Below are 15,392 nucleotides of genomic sequence, written 5' to 3'. Positions count from 1 at the left end.
TATATTTATAATTATAGTATATCGGTATAATGTAGAGAACCTTGGGCTATTACAAACAGGTGCTATGCTCAGGTGTAGCGGGCGACATCTGGGTTCAGTTTACCTCTGACACGATGCAAATTATCCTCTTTCATATTCAGATTACTGTTTGTTCTGTATCAGTTAGCCCTAGGCATACAATGAGTTGATTAGCACAATCAACACTATTCCCGAAGCTGTCTTGGAGGAGCGTCGCAATAGGAGCTTCCTCGCTTCTTTTCGGCTCAAGTAAACAGTTTTCTCTAATTAATAGTAATTAGTCGCTTAGAAATTCGTAAAAACGCGTAAAGGCTCTTCAGAATTTCATATATTTATTGTAAATATTTCCAATAAAGTCAGTGATGATTTTACATTTATGAATATGATGTCCCATTCTATAACTTTTCTTACTATGTGTTCTTCAAAAAAATTGAAATTTTACTTAGAAAATCATCTATCAGACATCAAGATAGATGATTATTGTCTTAATTATTTTTATGAATCGAAAATCATCTATTTATTAATTTAAATCATGAATTAAATTAAATTTAATGAATTTAATTTTTTTATTTAAAATTTAATCTCTCATTCTATAACTTTCCTTACTATTTAGTCTTAAACAAAATTAAAACTTTACTTCAGAAAATAAAAAAATCTTAGAAACTCATCTATAAGACATCAAGATAGCTGGTTATTATATTAATTATTTTTATGAATCCAAAATTGTCTATTTATGAATTTAAAATTTAATCTCTCATTTTATAACTTTTCTTACTATATTCTTCAAAAAAATTGAAATTTTACTTTAGAAATTAAAAATAATATTACAAAGTCATCTATCAGACAACAAGATAGCTGTTTATTATATTAATTATTTTTATGAATCGAAAATTATCTATTTATGAATTTAAAATTTAATCTCTCATTTTATAACTTTTCTTACTATTAGTTCTTAAAAAAATATATATTTTACTTTAGAAAAAAATAATCTTAGAAAGTCATCTATCAGACATCAAGATAGTTATTATTTCCATTATTTTTGTGAATATAAAAAGTTATATTTATAATTATAAAGGTCTTCAATCAATTAAGTTATGTTCGCATCTATTCTATAATAACCCTATGCCTTCTTTAGTTTCGATTTCTTTTAACACATTTTAAAATTTTAATGTATATCTTAGTTTTTGCTTTAAATGTTATTGTTGCTTTGTTATATAATTAATTTAGTCCTAAGATTTAATTTGAACCTTACCTTATATGTTTATTTACTTCCAGCGAACATTTTTTCATGCTGGTCGACGTTTGTTATTATTTTACTTCTTAATTATTATTTTTACATCTTAATGTTATTATTTACTTAGAAAAAATAAATTATATCTTTTAAACTTATTCGTTGAATTGTATGTCTGACATCAGAATAGCAGTTTAAGAGTTTTAATTATTTTTATGAATAATTGATTACTTTATTACAACTGAATTTATCTATTTTAGAAATAAAATCTAAAATCATTTATTTAATGATATTGACGTTGTGTAACAAAATATGTTACGTTTGCATTGATTCTATTATAGGTTTATGTCTGCTTCTGTAAGTCGATCTTTATATTTATTTCAATTTTATCACTGTTGTTATAATGTTTTATTATAAAGTCTCTTTACGATTTGTTACCATCTATTTCCATATAACAATATATTCCTTATTATTATCAGAGATTTTAAGGTCATAATGGCTATTAATATTTTTTCTCAATAAGATTTTATTTTTGTTTTCCTATTATTAATATTTTTTTCAATAAGTTTTTCGGACAGATAAGGCGGATATAAAAAATATAAAGTTGTTTTTAAAATTTTCTTCATATCGGTGTTACGATACGCAGAACATGTGTTGAATATCATTTAAATATGTACTGGAAATATTTTGTAAATAATAGTAACAGGCTTAATTATTTATTTGTACATAGTAGAAATAAGTAAAATAAATACTTAAAAATAAGTCTTATCGTATCCTTATTAAAAAATGGAATTTAGTATAGTAGTATAGTTTACCTTGGAGCTCAATAGGATTTTAGTTTATTAATTATTCATTTAAAATAGTTTTTGAACCGTTTATTTTCGTTTTCTCCTGTTTTGACCTTACTATTGTGTCTGCTAACAAAAAAGGTTTGCAGAAATCGTTAGCAGATATGCAGTCATCTCATATGCAATTTACTTAATTTTGCCACCAACTCTTTCAGGTTTTGATGAGATGTATCTCTGGACTCTAGCAGGCGCATCTTTTGTACCATGTCACATAGCAAATGCATGATACACCTGACAGAATAGTTAACCGATTGTATTTATCACAATACGCCCTTATTAGAAAAAAAAAAAAAAAATCTGATTTGACCGGTTTGCCACTTTGCTTGTTAAGACAAATACAATAATTTCTTGCTGCATGTTTACTAATATTGTTCATTAGAGATTTTATTACTATTTATTTTGTCTTATTTCACAATTTAATTACGCTTCCAAGGAGCATTAGGAATAATAGAAAAAAATAATAAACCAAATTCGAATTGCTCGGAAAACTGATCAAAATACTTTTTAATTTTTTTTTCAGAATTAAATCACCTTTCAAATTTCTACATAATATAATTATTTTTTTTCAACTGACAAAACAATGACCAAAAAACGAATTGATCTTTTGATATTTGCTTATCGGCTGCTTGAACCGATTATGTTACTTATTATGTACTTTACCGATTATGTACCTTACTTAGATGGAGGAAAAAAAAGAAAAAAAAGCTTTTAATAATGTTTATAGTTGACTTTAGATACGTATATATGGTTGGGATAGCGGCCCATTAAGAATATAAATAAGTACAAACTTACTTATTATAAAAAACATTATTATAAAGCCGTACTCTGTTAGTGCTGATCTAATTTAGATGTTTTTGAAGCAATTTTATGACTTGATAAAAAAGAGATAGAGAGAAAAACTTTATTCAAAAACAGCAAAGTTGTGATGCCCTACTTCATTGTGTTGCTAGCTACACATCATACTTATTCAAATCTAATCAGATATTTTTTTTAATCTTACAACATATAAGTATAACATGTAAACATTATATAATAATAGTATATGATTTTTTTTTTACTTTTTTTATTTGATTTTTTTTGTTTCATCGCTTAGGTTCTTTTTTTTCATATTTTCTCTTTCAACTCAATATGACTTTCCTCTTTTTTTTTCTCGCTTATTTTCCCTCTCTTTACCATAAATAAAATACACCTAAAATACAAAATACAACTAATATTCATTTTAAATAAATAAGAATATATAATTTACCATGAAATGTATAATTTTCGAGTTGAGTGCAAGTAAAATATTCTTTTTTTTCGTAGTTTGTTTTTCCTGGATTTATGTCATATAAAAAAAGTTAAAGGGGCTTCAAGTACACGACTTTAAGCAAGTTTCATTAATATTAATGTTCAGTTCTGAGGAAACCACCTTTTCTCACTATTCCGTCGCACCTGTTCTGTACTTCTTTGGTTCACAAGCATAGAGTGCTGAAATCCTACAAAAAAAAAGCAATCAATCTGGCCCGTCCGTTCATGATACCAGACAAATAGACCAGTGGTCAAAAATGCTTTTTTTGAACCTAGTGGTCTCTGTTGAAAATTTCACAACGAAATTTTACCTGATTTCAATACTCCCCTTAAATGGTAAGGAAAGTAACAAACGAAAAAAATTGTTATGTTTTGTGAAAATTTTCAGTTAATTAAAAATTGTTTGCAATCACATTCAATTTTGAGTAATATTTAAGATATAAATAATAAAAATAAATGAGGCAAGTATTATAATTGAGATATACAAACCTGTTGACTCCGACCATCGGAAGTGCGGTTGTCGCTGAAAGACTCTCTCCATGTTAGAAGGGCCACTTCAACTTTCAAGGCGCCTGTCCCGTCCATATTTGAAGAGGGTCGCCCCCTCTGTTGTTTAGGCTTTTCGATATTTTCATTTTATTTTAAAATTGTTTATAATATATGTATATATTTTATTATTTTTTTATTTACAAACATCATTTTAAAAATTATTAAATCAAATTATATTAGTCTTCACTTTAAATTATTGTACGTGTATTAAAATTACTCTTACTACTGAATTGTTCACATTTTTCCCTATTAGCTCCTAATTTTATGTTATCATATATTTTTTTTTTTTAGCAAAAACAACTGCAATTTTTATCAATGAGTTTACTAATTCTCCTTCGTGCCCTATAGTAGTCTACAATGTAATATCCTAGTGAAAAGCATAGTATGTTTAATTTTAATATGTCCGTGATTGTTGTCGCATTAAATACTTCAATTAAAATACTATATATAACTGGTAATTAGTAAATAATAGAAAATGATTTTTAGCCATCCTTTCAAGACAAATATCGCGCTGTACAACGTTGACTTTCGGATCTTATACATTTTAAGGAGTTAGTTTAATAGGTAAATAGCTAACATTTTTTTATAATTTCAATCTCATCCTTTTCTTAATAACTTAACTGTATTGAAAATATATACATTATCTTTTATCAGTAGAAGCTCTAATTTTTCTTCCGATTTTCACTGGCTGTAAATATCAGTAGCTCCATTTTGAACCAGACGCAGGACCAAGTTTGACATGTGTCATCGTCAAGAAGGCCAGGCACAGGACAGGTAGAACAGGGGGCTATACAAGAACTGGCGCCCAGACCTGCCAACATCTGGTCTTGTGGATGTTATATGGGTTAGTGTGGGAGGTCGGGTCTGAGTCGCTTACTATTATTTCATATCTTATTACGTCAACGTAAGCGTGGGTGTATATTTATGTATTACACGTGATGGAAATATTACTAAATTTCAACTATATAGATTCCTCTATTCCTTTTATCCTATATTAGATTCTATTCCTTACGACTTATAACTTAAATTTTAGTTTAGTTTTTTCCTTCGGTGAAATTCATACCACTAAAAGAGGAATAATATTTTATTTTATAAATAACTTTAAAAAACTTGAATTTTAAATTTGGATAACATTGTGAGGAGTTGTGAATTTATCTTCCAAAATTCAAGCCCAAAAGTTTCATTTTTTTATGAAAATGCATATAATTTTTTTTGTTTAATTTACTGGAAGCAACCTTTGGCTTTTTTAAAAATTTTTTTGTATATTTAAACTCATTTAATATGATCAACAATCTTTTGTTCAGGCTCTCCACAAAGAAATGTATTGATTGGTATGTGATATCCATTAAATACATGTATTGCAAATGCGACATACGATAATATACAAAGAATTCTAAAATTATTTAAAATATTTTCTTTCTCTGCTCCTAGGACGCGTTGATAAAAACTCTTGGGCAGGTGTCTAGTATTTTTTGAACACACATCATAAATTAATAATATATATGTAAATAAATGATACGTGTAAAAGACAGAAGAAAAAAAAATTAAAAATGGAATGAAATAAAAGATAAAAATTAAATAAAAGAGAAAAATTAGTTGAATGCTTTGTTTACATAAATGTATAATATATATTATATCTCTTGGACGATAGACGAAAACATTTCTACATTTATCCTTCCGTTAACGGCTGCCTCCTCCAGGTTATAGTAGAATACAAATCAGATAGGATTAAAAGGTAAATAAAAGGTGAGAAAAAAATTGAATGATATGGTAATTTAAAAATAAATAATACAATGAATGATCTCTAGAGAAATAAAAGTAGAAATTAATATGTTATAAATCATACATTTCAATGATCTTTAGAGAAATAAATATGTTTAAATAAATCATATATGTGAAATATTGAAAAAAAAATAAATAAAAGGAAGAATTTGTATGAATATTTATTTATTATAAATGTATTTTATTTATTGAATCTAGTAGATATAGACCATAGACATCAACACCCCACATTTATCCTCCCATTGACGCCTTCACCTCCACTTTAGGGTGGGACTACGAGCGACCTACCGCAGCAGCGGTTATTTCTGTCGCCTAATGGCGCTAGCTTCCACACCTTGCCGTCTCCTCTCATTTAGCATCTCGAGGATTTTTGGTCGATCGTTAGGAGTAAATGGTTGGGAGTTTCCAGTAGAATGAAGAAATTTATAAGTGAAGTTCATGTGATCATGGACTTAACTTCAGTTCTGAATAAAAACGCTTCTCCATTGTCCAACATTAAACATTAATTCGGAAATGATTTTAAGTTGCTGGTAATTAACAAAGATAACGACAAACGATTTATTTTGAAAATTAACCAAGGTATAGGCTTCTACTACAATAGTAACAAGTATTCTTTGAGCTAGAATCACATTCTAAATATTATTGAATAGGCCATTTTATTATATGAGTATATTTTTTATGATTCGTATTATCTTGAATCAGTATTTGGCAAGGACGTAATGTTTCTTAACAAAATGTTTTAAAAGGACTTAGTGTGGCCAGCATACACGTTCAACCGCCAGGTTTATTTATTAACCCTATGAAGGACCAGATATCTACTTTATAGGTTCTAATGCAATACAGAAGGATCCTCTTACCTCATTATCTATCCCAATATATCAAAAAATATGTTTCCTATTCTTAACCAAGGGTTAAGGTTTTGTGGTCAGATCAAACGAGGGTCCCCAATATTTTCAATTAAATAATTACACGTTTAAAATATAGCTGTTTTACATGATAATCCTTAGTACACTAAGCTAACATTTTGAACTAATCAAAATAACCTATTGATTCTGAGCCTAATGTTTTAAGTATTTCTTATTGATTATTATATATCGATATTTATCGGTTTTCAAGTCTGTCATTTAATTAAGTTTCAAATTTAAATGATTTTTTTTTCATCATAAGTTCTGTTTTTGTGACGGATTGGAAAATATAAATATGGGACGAATGAGTGATTAAAACAGACACAAGGAAAACTAAAAGGAAAAAAATTAAGTTGTGATTTAGTTGTATACTGTTTAATGGTATGTTTCTATAATGAAGATAAAACAAAATAAAAATTTATTAATATTATATGTCATAATGGATTGATAAGTATCTTGTGACATTGAGTAATATATTTGGGTGGCACTGCTTGTAAAAAAAAAAAATTCTCTCTGCAAATAAGTGCCTCTATGGATTGTTGATTTTGAAATCTATTTTCAGGTGTATACTTGTATACAGAAGTCTAATTAAAAGACATGTTAACACAAAACGGCCCAGTCGGTAAGCCTCTGTGGCTTATAAAGAGGATTATGTAAAATAGAGGAGGGCTGAAGATGACTTGCCGTGGGACACCCTCTACTATAGATAATCCTCAAGAGGACTACCTGCGAAAGACACCTGTAGCGGTGACAGGCAGACAGAGAGAGGCAGGTGTGGCGCCACTCGGCCATTATCTCGGGGTGTCTTGTCCTGTTAGTATTCGAGCTGTTACTGCGAGCCTCTGAGAGGGTGCCAGGGTATCTTCGTCCTTTCCATCTTCTGTGTAATGAGAGTGTAGTCAAGAATAATGATATCTAGTTCTTTGTAATCTTATCTATGCATCAAGGCTTAGAAATTAGTAAGTACTTAGCTTCTTTGTAATGTGGGATTGTCCGTCGTAGTAGTTACGTTGTTGTTTAATTCATGTTTAAAAAAAGAGAGATTAAAGAAATTTTTGATCGATTATTTTGATACAAATAATTGATTAGTTTTTATTAATTTTAAAATATCAAATACTGAAACAACTAATAGTAGAGCTTATCAATTTGTTTTCATTCCGAGATATTTTATGAAAATAATAATAATACCCGTGTTGTGGAGGGTTTTAATGCCGTTTTTTCAATTTCAGGCGCTTTTTAAACATGGCTCGATTTAACTATTTAACTAAGTATCCACTTCCCATTTTATGCTAATATTTCAAAAGTTATATAGGACCGTCGCTCCCCGGGGGTCTTAGCGGGGCGGGACCGGCGGGGAAGGATTGCCTTTTTTGTGTTATGATCTCCTCTTGTGAGATTGTGACATGACCAGCCTATTCCCTATAATTGCCTGTTTGAAAAGTCAGATAAGTAAGGCTACCATGGAGGGCGGGAGTGGAGGATTTCATGCAATTTTTCAATTTCAGACGCTTTTTAAATATTGCTCGATTTAAATATCTTAAAATTTCCTCTTCCCAGGAATTCCCAATCTACCCAAACCAAAATCTACCAGATAACTCTTGATGCAATATTCCGTAAAATATTAATTTACTTCTTTGATATTGCCTGTTCAATCAAAATATTGTACAGCTTCTTGTGGTTTATGGAATCGTAAGCCTTTTTGAAATCTATAGAAAGCTGTTGAACTATGCCGTTGTATTCCAACTTTTTGTGTAGTGTTTGACGTGATAAAAAAATTGGATCAATAGTAAAACGATTGTGCCTAAAACCCCATTAGTAATCTCCGATAATGTCTTCGGCACATATCGTGATTCGAGTAGTTATGATTAACGTAAATGTTTTATAATATACAGGAAGAAGTCAGCAACAGAAAAACATTTTATGAGAATAATAATTTTTTTTTAAATTTTAATATGAATAATTAAAGTCCTTGGTTTAGAATCTATAAATAGAAAGCCAATTAAAAACAAAATCTTAAGCCCATAACATTTAATTGCTTCGAGTGTCCACGATATCAACGTATTTCGATATAGTTTGAGGTTCTCTGAGTTCAAATAACCAAGTATCATTAAATGAAATGTTTGTGATTGTGAACAGCCTATCTAAAAAAAACAAAAAGTCATTCGAAAATGAAATGACAAATTTTCGGTAGATGTGTATTCGGGATGTTTTTTTCATTAAAACCTATAAAACCATTTTATATAATCTATTTTATAATTTTTTGGATTTTCTCAAAAACGGCTCCAATGATTTTGATTTATCTGGGATAATCGATGTTCTTCAATATCAGGTAGATTTGAGCCTTATTGAAATGGTGTGGCAGAGCCCAACGACTAAGTTTTTAAAAAATTTGTTTTTTGATTTTGTTTATTTGGAAAAAATTATACCAGTTTTATTAGTAATGAAAAATAATTAAATATGAACTATAAAAGGCTTTGATAATTAACTTTTTTTTTATCGTAGAAGGTTATAAAAATGAAGAAAAGCATAAACATAAAATCTTTTCTGACACGATTTTGTTTTATACCGGTAGGGGACTCGTGCGCAGCGTTTTCGCTGATCTGATAATTGTTTTGTCAGCAATTAGTCATTAAATAGTTAAATTTTGAAAATTAAATAACCTTGTAAGTCTTTTAATTGAAAGGATGTCTAATTACATAAACTCACTGTTAGTATTTTAAAAATTGATCCCGTACCAATTTGGTATTTAATATATGGTTAAGAGTAGAATGCAAATTTTGGTAAACTGTTTTATATTTTCATACTTTTTACGACGTAAAAAAAAATATGTAATTTTGCTACGAGAAATATTATCATAACTATAAACTTTTCTTATTTTATACTGTTAAAACTGAAGTTTTTTTATATTATATTTTTTAATTATAATATTAATATAAAAAACTTACAGATTGCTCTTGATAACACAATTAGCAACCCAAATGTTCTTCACTTTTTTGCGCATTGAGGAAGAGAAATTCGTAATTATTTAATCCGTCCGATTCGAATTCTTGTTAGATTGTTGAAACAATTACTAACTTATAGTGCAAACTAATTATGCATTTATGAGCCAATTTATTTTAATTTTTTAACAGATAATATTCTGAATAATGTCATAAAAAATGATAATATTCTGTAAAAATAAACAGAATGCCCCTTGTATGAGATATATATATTTAAATATACTCATAAAGAACTTGTATTACTAAATGCTCGACGATTGCTCCTGCGTTATATATCACTTCTGTAATAACTATAATTACCGACAGAGCAGTGGAGCCACCGTAACGACATGTATTACTGCCGCAGTGCACAACAGGTGGAGGTGGACCGGTTCTGCGGGCTGCACCTGGGTAGATGCGCTTTGCACTCTCCTGCACTTTTTATTTTATTTCGTAAAGGTTAAGTCTAAATGGAGTACATCGTTGTTGTGTAATTGATTTTTAGAAGACCATAATCATTGGTAAATACTGAGAACTTAAATGACCTTTTTTTTTTTTTTTTAATTTCAAATTTTGTTATAACTTAGTTTATATTTTGATAAATATAGTGTGAATGAGCTCTCTCACCACTGTTTATATACCACCGTTGCCTGTAATATTTGAAATAATGTAATATTGCACAAAACAATTTTTTAAAAACACAGGCCATGATGTGTTCGAATCCTTTGTTATTCCAAAGTAATAATCAAAATTATTATTACCAACTCAAACTCCTGAACAAACTAATAAATACAAACTCTAAGCATCCAGGCTTGAATCCAGCTGTGTAAGAGTCCCACCCAGTCTCACAAAGTGAGTAAAAAGAGAGTGAAAACCCCTCCTTACGAGACCTTTGGTCTAGAAACAGTACTTGCTTACAAATATTGTATATAAAAGTATAGATGTGACCAGTGATTATTTTTATTTTATTTTAATTTTTTTTTTCTTTTCATGTACATAGTTTGATTTTTATCCCTATGTTTATGTATATTTAGAGAGCGATTTTATTTTTTTTTATGTAATTTTTTTTTCATTTATTTATTTATTTTAATCTTATTTCTTTTTTTATTTTAGTATGAATTTGCCCAACTCAGTTATCACCATTATTTATTGCCCAGCAATGGAAGATTGTAATATTTATCAATAAATAAAGTGTTTAAAAAAAAAATTATTACTCCCTCTTGTAAGTTTAATTATAGAAATGACATTTGACCCGCTCTTTAATTATATTTATTATACTAGTGTGTTCAGTAACACCGAGGATGCTAAGCGCAACATCAAATTTCAATTCGATTCCCAGCTTTCATTTCATTGGGAGAAAATGATATTTATACAAAAATGTATCATTCTTTGGCGACATCATCCTTAAATTCATTTATTTTAGTGAGTGAAATCAATGTTACCTACTTGAGTTTGTAAATAATAATTAATTTTGAATAATGCTGATTACTAAATTCATAAATTAACGTAGTTTTTCAGAGTTAGGTCGCATAAATGATGTTTTTATATATATTTTTTAATATCCTTTAAGTCTGGTAACCATTCAGCCAACATTATAACTAACTAACTTTTGTAGTTATTTCAATAACTTTTTTAATTTTTGTTATGATTTATTTGTAATTAACCGTTAGTATATATTTCAGTATTGTACTTCAATTAATACAATTTATTTTTGTTCATCTAGAATTTTCAGTTTTTTTATATATTTTTTCTTATATATTTATAGTTTTTCTTTGTCAATTACAAAATATATTTTTTATCTGTAATTTATTGTCAGATTATTTTTATATTTTGTATGTTTCTTAATTTCTAAGTAAAGAAATATAATACCTTTTATAGATTGTATTATTAGTTAGTTATTTTATAAAAGTGGTATTTTATTATTTTTGTATACTTAGAACTCACAAAACTTTTTCTTTTTTGTTATTTTAATTTTTGTATTTCTTTTTCTTTTATACATTAAAATGTTTCTAGTTATTTATTGTTTTTATTTTGTTTCGTTTATTTTTCTTATTATGTACAAATAGTTTGTAATTTTATTTACTAGACCAATTTCCTCTGTATGTCTCTAGGCTACAACAGGGGTGAATGAATAAATATAATTCTTATTTGAATTAAAAAGTCATTAATATCCATAATACTACAGTTGGCTTGATTAGATAAATTAATAAGAATTGAAGTTTCTGATTAAACCTTTCACCTTTTATGGTCCGCTATCACGGTATGTTACCTCGACCAATCACATTAAACATTTGTAAGGATAATTGCAATTATATGTACCTCGTCATAGAAAAAAAAAATCAACTGTCAGACATCAATACTTATTTTTAAGGAGAATCACAATGTATTTTCAACCTTCACTAATTTACGTTTGCATATCTATCAATCTATCTAGCAATCTACTAAACCTGCTTAAATTTTGCCAGAGAAGTAAAAAATATTCTCGCCCCCTCCCCGCCCGACTGGGGAATTTAGAAAGACCTCCCGGTACTATACTTCGTGCGCCCTCTAACAAAGGAGTACGCCTAAGGTGATATATTATGAGCTTTTAGAAATAGGACAAAAAACAAAAAATAAATAAGAGGTATAATTATTTTTATTTATACCATCATTTTATAACAGAAGTTTTATATATATTTATAAATGTATTTGTTTATAAATATAAAATAAATCCGTATCGCTACAATATATGAAGCGTCTGGGGAGCAGTACTGTATAGGGAAGTACTATTTTCACCAACGGTTGTGCAAGGAGGTGATTTGGTCAGAATCTTGCTCGGCGGCCAAATTTTTCCCCAAATGGGCCGTCGCTAGATCAGGTGGTTGAGGGTCAGGTCTTTGTAGCCTGGGAACTTCGGCGGCGGCCTTTCGAATTCGCCCTGGGGTGTCGAGTATTTTTATTTCTGTGGCGGTTCCATTAAATAGAAACAACTGAAAACTGGTTACCTCCAGATACCCTCCTCCCGTATAATATAAATGACCAAGAAGGGTGACATAAAAAGAAAAACAAAGATTTTTCCCTAATTAATCGTATCCATTTTACGAGGCTTGGTGGGCCCCGGAGGTTTCCCCGAACTTACAGGTTTCACTCACGGCTACAGTATCAGAATGTGTTATCGGATCTGATCGTCGAAATAACGTCACCTTCCTTCGTTCCGATTCCTTAGTTTCAGAGGTGTGTTAAAGGGGTTCATGTAACTAATAAAATGATTGTAATGATCGCATTTTTAGAGGCTGGGTGTGTCCTAGGAGGGTCCCGACTCCAGGATTGTTCCACGAATGTTTTACAAGAATAAATAATTATCCACTACACCCAACCTCAAATTCGTTTCTAGGAAACAGGAGTACATTGGCTTACTTACTCTACAACCTCGTTCCACGACCTACCCAACCAATATTCCTATATGTTACTGCTTATACTAATATTAGTGCATTTGACTGATATGATTACTAATTATACTATTTTGTTCAAATTTAGGAGTTATATGGTACAATTTATAATTTTTATTGTTTCGGATTAATATTTTTCTCCCATGTTCGCCACTTCGTATTGTCTTACGCTCCCTTCTCACAGTCCCCTCCAGATATAGGAAGAACACGTTGACAACAGAACCAGCGACGGCGGCAATTAAAAAGTGTAGCGTAGCCTACAGGACTAACAAGCCGTATCACTTAACATTTCATTAGTTCCCTGGCGGCTTCTTCATGTGAACCCTCCCTTCCATATTCATCAGCATCACTTCCCTCTTGCTAACAACAATTAGTTCTCTTTGTTATTGCCAAATTGCTTCTTTGTTCCGTTCGATTAATTAATTGATTAGGATTTATGATTGGTATTTTATTTGCTTTAAGCATGTTGGGATTTTATTTTTATTTACTGCTATTGTGTGCTTTTTCTGTGTATTTAATTATTTTATATGCCATTTTATTATTATAGACTTTTATTTCTATACCACACTTTACCTTTTATTTTCTCATTTAACTCAGTAATGACCTGGTGAAATAATGATTGGGATTGTCTTAGCAGGTAAAATAACAAACAAAATGTGAGGTACTAGATAAGAAAAATATAATTTAATTATAAAATCGATGAAAAATCGAAAAATTGTTATTGTGCTAAAGAAATAAAAATTTCTAACTAAAATATACATAACTACAAAAAAAAAAAAATGACATGTTACTAAAAGTAATACTATTTAAAATACAACCCAAAAGCAATTCTTTAAGTAAAAATTAAGAAATATGCAAAATATAAACAATAAAAATAAACTGTCAATAAATAAAAAAATAATCAACATATTTCGTAATTAACAAAACAGAATTGAATACCACAACTACTCTATGCTTTGAAGTGTTAAATTATTATTATTAAATACTGTGAAAATGTCCCCGTATATAGGAGGCATGCAATTTTTCTTTTTTTATTGTCTTTTTTTAAAAATATTTCAAAGCCTGTAGGTGTACTAATTTTTCAGACAATCGCAAACAAGTAGTTTCTGAAGTAATTTTGTCACAATTATTGTATAAAATTAAAATATTTATGAATTTAGCTTTAGTAACATTGACTAATTATAATAAATTACGCGATGATTTTTTATGATATGGCTTCTTCCCCAATATGTAATGTAACTTCTTTCAGCCGAATGTGTTGGGAGAATTGTACATGAGTACTGATTACTATCACTAACAAATTACATTTTTAATTCACTATCAATTTCGAATTTAAAATCAAAATTTTTAATTCTTACTATCCCTTTTATAATTTTTAATTGACTAACTTAAGAATAAACGTTTTGAATTCATTCAACCATACAATGCAATATTTTAAATTCATACAATAATTGTACAATTAATGATTAATACACTCAACATTATTAATTCATACAATCTTTTTTATAATTGTGGAATAATCTTTTCAGAAAATAAATGTTTCTATTTTTTTGGAAAAAAAATGGTATAGCATACAGACTTGGCAGTACTAAATTCGATAAAAAAAAAAAAAAAAAACCTAAAAATTGCATCGCTTCTCCTGGATTATATGAAGTATGTGAAAGCAATAATGAATTTCAGAATACGATATTCCTAAATATTCTAAGATATCTATATTCTTTTTAGTTGGTCCTTAATAGATTTTTGATGACTATAATTATGAGTATTAGGCGTTATGTGCAAACATCGCTAGCTTCAGCCGTACGTTTTACCTCAATTAGCAATAGAGGTTGGTGAAACTGTAGAAGTAGCATAATATATTACTTTAGCTCCCCAAAAAAGGCTGGAACATTTATTTCTTGACCAGACTGTACGTCGATAACTATATAGGTTAGTTTATAAAATTAACCCCTTTTAAGAGGGAATATTTCTTTCCCTCCACGCTTACTTTTTCCTCGCTTTAGTTAAAGTTCAACTTATAAATATGGACATTAAACACTTTAATGTTTTTGCTCTCAGATCCTTGTATTTTTTTCCGATATGAAACTCTACTGTCTGACAATCTTTATTTTTAGATATTTAATATTAGAATACGTTTTATAAAATAGAAATATTACAGGTATTACAAAATAAAAATATTATATATTTATAGCAATATATAACCAGAAACTTCATAAATGAAACATTTATTTTATATTTACTTGATAACTAATATACATTTTGATATTTTATTTTTTTAATTCATTTTTCAAAAAAGAACTTAAATAAACATTAACATATATTTTGTATACAAATACAGGAAGTCGCTACAATTGTTTGAGGGGGGA

At 28.8% G+C, this 15,392-nt stretch overlaps 1 protein-coding gene across 4 annotated transcripts in view; it reads left to right on the top strand.

Moving 5' to 3' along the window:
* Window positions 1-15,392, top strand: part of net — a 107,155-nt gene that overhangs the window by 51,645 nt on the left and 40,118 nt on the right. The window contains exon 1 of one of the 4 annotated variants that reach the window (XM_024362395.2): window positions 158-267. The exons of the other annotated variants lie outside the window; for them this stretch is intronic. The gene's annotated coding sequence lies outside the window, so the exon portion shown is untranslated. Of the gene's footprint in view, window positions 1-157; window positions 268-15,392 lie in introns of those variants that run through there. 4 annotated transcript variants of the gene reach the window in all.

This window comes from Halyomorpha halys, unplaced genomic scaffold, assembly GCF_000696795.3.
Source record: "Halyomorpha halys isolate HHAL.00 unplaced genomic scaffold, Hhal_1.1 Scaffold479.1, whole genome shotgun sequence".
Lineage (NCBI taxonomy): Eukaryota > Metazoa > Arthropoda > Insecta > Hemiptera > Pentatomidae > Halyomorpha > Halyomorpha halys.
Note: the sequence above shows the minus strand (reverse complement) of the source record. Positions and strands in the feature narration are given on the sequence as shown.